Source organism: Puma concolor, chromosome B1 (genome assembly GCF_028749965.1).
Source record: "Puma concolor isolate L17-30 chromosome B1, mPumCon1.1.hap2, whole genome shotgun sequence".
Lineage (NCBI taxonomy): Eukaryota > Metazoa > Chordata > Mammalia > Carnivora > Felidae > Puma > Puma concolor.
In genome coordinates, this window is record NC_141670.1 from 20,241,726 (window position 1) to 20,246,435 (window position 4,710).

The window sequence follows — 4,710 nt, forward strand, 5'->3', positions numbered from 1 at the left end:
GGTGAATAAAGGAGAGGGGAGGGGAGGAGAGGAGGAAGAGAGGAGAGGGAGAGAGGAGAAGGGAGTGGAAGAGGAGGGGAGGGGAGGGGAGGGGAGGGGGGAGGGAGAGAGACGGAGTGAGGAGAGGAAAGGCTGCTAATCTACAGAGGAAAAAAGAAACTGGGAATAAAGGAACAACACCAAGAACCCTATAATCCTTCCAAGGTCCATCTGTAGGAAGGGAACCCATTTCTGACAAAGTGTTGGCAGGGCTATGCTCCCTTGGTTAGAAGGCCCTTAAGTATTTTTAGCATGTCTTCACTGGTTTCTTCCCTTGTATCTTCAAACAGGCACAGGCCTCCCACACTGCAGAAAATCAAAATGTGTATTTGACCATGTTTCTTCCTTGTATTTTCCCTTTCCTTTTACAGCAAAACTTTTACTGTTACCAAATCTAACTTTGCTCCACACTGTACTGAAACTGGCTTCGCAAAGCTGGCAAGCCATCATGAATCCCACATCTACCGCTTCTTCCTCTGAGGTCTCTGTAAAATTGGACGATGATCGTCCCTTCCTTCCTGCAACCTTGTTCTCACAACTATTCTCATCCCACCAGCAAGTCCGTGCCTGCTCCAGGGCCTTCACTAGCTCTTCGCTTCACCGTCTAACTGTGGCAATGAGCCACAACCTTTACCATCTCTCTCCATCTGCTCTCCCTTTGAGCACTTGAGCTTCATGGCCGGGAGGCCTGGGCGGGGCGGGGGGGGGGGGGGGGGGGGGGGGCTTGTTCCTGAAGCATCCGTCTCTAACACAGACCAGGAGCTGATGCTTCACTGTCAGTAGCAAATTTCCTCTGGGATGGATACATGCATCTGTCTCACCTCCAGTCTCAATTCGCAAACATTTCCCGTGTGCCTCTAAGGATCAGACCAATAAAATATCTTCCTTTCTAGTCCAACTACCCATATCCTAATCCAGCCCTCCATTGCCTCATGTGTGGATTAATACAGTCAACACCCCTTAGGTGACCTGAGCCCAATCTCTGCCTCTTCTGCTTTACCAAGACGACCAGTGGTTCCAAACCAACTGTGGGCTTGGCAACAACCTATGGTGCTTTCATTTTTTTAATAGCATGTATCTAGTCCCCCCACATATTCTTATTTAGTAGGTCTTAGGTGGGGCTCCAAAATTTATATACACACACAGAGAATGTTTCCTAAGCTAGCTGTAAAGAAATATTACAAACTGCATGGCTTAGAACACTAGAAATGTTCACACTTCTAGAGGCTCGATGTCTAAAATCAAGTTGTCTTCAAGGCCATGCTCCCTCTACAGGCACTGGCAAGAAGTCTGTTCCAGGCCTCCCTCCTAGCTTCTGGTAACTGCTGCTGTTCCTTGGCTTGTAGATGGCCATCTTATCCCTCTGTCTTCACAGTATTTTCCATCTGTGTATGTCTGTCTCTGTCCAAACATCACCTTTTTATAAGGACATGAGTCATACTGGATTAAGACCCACCCTAATGACCTCATTTTAACTTGATTAACTCTGTAAAGAGCCTAATTCAAATAGGGTCACCTTCTGAAGCTGGAAGTTAGTACTTTGACCTACATTTTTGGAGGAACACAATTCAATGCATAACACAAGTAATCCTTGTCACATCATAAATTTGTGAACCATCTAATAGGAATTATGTCTCAGACCAAATTTCCCGCTCTCAGAAATAAAATCTTGCAGGGACACAGACACACCTATTCAACTATGTTTTGTCTGTAACTGCTTTCATGTTATGACAGCAGAGTTAAATATCTGAAACTTAGACTATATGGCCTGCAAAGCCTAAAATAGTTACAGAAAACGTTTGTAGGCCCCTGCTTTATTCCACTGCTGCCCAAAGTGATGGGCATTGAGGCAATTTTATGTCACACCATATATGGAACCAAGTAATATCTAATCCAATAGTGAGAAACATATTCTTTTTTCAATTTTCTTCCCATTGTTATGGTTACATAAAGGAGATTTCTTTTGTTAAGTATCTTTACCACTTTTTTAATACTTGTTTATCTCTGTAATAAAAAACAGAACAGACTTCAGGTTTACAAACTTAGGCAGAAAACAGTATCTACCTAGAATTCAATATATTTTCATTGGACTAATTATGTTTATTTCAATCAATGGCAAGTGGTATTTTTCATATACAAGTGGTAATGCAATTTCCTTTTAAAATGAAACATTTAGGGGTACCTGGATGGCTCAATCAGTTGAGCGTCTGACTTGGGCTCAGGTCATGATCTCACTGCTTGTGGGTTCAAGCCCTGCATCAGGTTCTGTGCTGACAGCTCAGAGCCTACAGCCTGGGAGACACATAATCTGAAGGAGACTCTAGGCTCTGAGCTGTCAGCACAGAACCAACGTGGGGCTCAAACCCACAAGCTGTGAGATCATGACCTGAACCCAAGTCAGACACTCAACTGACTGAAACACCCAGGCACCCCTAAATTAAGCCATTTAAATAGAAAAGTCATTTAAAGAAAAATATAAATATATAGTAAAAACAGTATTCAGATATTTTAATTTTTTTAATGTTTATTTATTTCCAAGACAGAGCAAGAGACAGAGTGCAAGCAGGGGAGGGGCAGACAGAGGGAGACACAGAATCTGAAGCAGGCTCCAGGCTCTGACCTGTCAGCACAGAACCCAACGTGGGGCTCAAACCCACAAGCCATGAGATCATGAGCTGAACCCAAGTCAGACGCTCAACCGACAGAGCCACGGAGGCAACCCCTGCCCTCCGGTATTCAGATATATATATATATATATATATATATATTCAGATATATATATAGATAGATATCTATAGATCTATATATCTATAGATATCTGTCTATATATATATATATATTCAGATATATATAGATCTCTATAGATAGATCTCTATAGATAGATCTCTATAGAGATCTATCTATAGATATCTATCTACATATACATATATTCAGATATATATATAGATAGGTATATATAGATAGATATATCTAATGGCTCAAGTTTTAGAAACATGGCTACTGTCTATACCTTATCATTCGCACCATGCCACTCCCCTGATCAAACTCCTTCAGTGGGTTCCCTCTTCACCCGTGCATCCAAGACCACTATCTGTTCTGTCCCACTGTCTACAATTTTAGTCAAACACCAGCTGTGCTAGACATGAACAACCCACTAGGCTAGACTCTTTGGTGTCTCCTTGCCAAATGAACACATCTTTGTCTTTTCATCTCTGAATCAGCTCCAACACTTTTCCCAGAATTCAAACTACTTTTTCCAAACCTTGTCTTCTGCTCTTTCTCATCTTTGCCTAAGCCACTTCCTATTCATTTTTCAAGACCATGCTCACACCCCACTGTCTGTGCAACACCTGCAACAACGGAGACACTTCCTGTCAAACCTCTAACTGTACTTCACTGTGTGTTCTGTACAAACTGTCTTTTCATTCACTATTTACAGAGCATCTGCTGAGCCCAGGCAATACAAGAGAAACATGACAGATGTAAGCGCTGCACTCCCTAGGCTTGTGTTCCTCAGGGGAGGCGGGACAAACAAGTCACCATAGTGTAGTAACTGCGATGTCACGGAAGGGAAGGTGCTGTGGGAGCAGACAGCAGCGAGAGCTTACCTAGAAGAGAAAGTGACATCAGCCCTCCCTGAGAAGTCAGAACTGAAGGATGGCACTTATCCTGGTGAATGAGAAGAGGGGGGAGGGGGGAGAGGGAAGGTGGTGAAATGGAGAGGGTGAGAGAGGTGGGGGAAGGTTGGCAGTAGAGGGTGGGATGTAAATTTCAAGACAGGAGATGGGAGAGAGCTTGGCAGGTTTGAGGAGGTGCAGGGGACACACGGCAAAAAGATGAGAGAATACGGCAAGTGATGATACTGCAGAGAGTGAAACAATTTATGCAGAGCCATGTTATCATTGTGGCGTTCAACCTGGGAGCTCACAGAATCCACTAAGGATTTAAGCCAGACAAAGATATGATCACATGATCATATTTTATTTTAGAAAATGCACTTTAGCCTCACTATGGAGAACAGATTGAAGATAAACTGGAGAAAGACCAGCCAGGAAGCTGCTGCATCAAATAAGGGATACCGAGAGCTGGGAGAGGCAGTGGCAGTGCCACTGGAGGTAGGGACTTGAGAGATGTTTAGGAGAAAGGACCCACAGAACTTAGGTTGAATGTGTGGAGGGAAGGAGAGGGAAGAATCTGCAAAATTCCTGGTAGCTGGCTGGGACAACCTGGTGGAAGATGATGTCACTTTATGAACACAGGAAAAACAAGAGTAGGAAAAAGCCCTAGGGGGAGTGAGGTGTTGGGAAAGGATGGGAAATTGGGATAAGCTTGAAAAAGCTGTGAGATCTGTCAGGTGACGATGCCCTGGGTGGGATCAGACTTGGCACCTAAGGCTCAGCAAAGACACAGACTGCTAAAAACTGGGAAGAAAACTACAAAAGAAAAAAAAGGCAGCATCTGAGAGGAAAGGTGTCATCATCAATGTCACTCTGCCCATTATTTATGTTTAACACATCTGCAAGGTCTTTAAAGGTCTGGGTTTTTTTGTGCGTGTTGTTTTTGTTTTCTGGAGTTTTTACTCTTTTTTTTTTTTTTTTTTTTAGGTTTTGTTGTTTTAGTTTCATATTTCTCTCATATCCCTGGTATCTAACAATGGATTCTCATGTGACG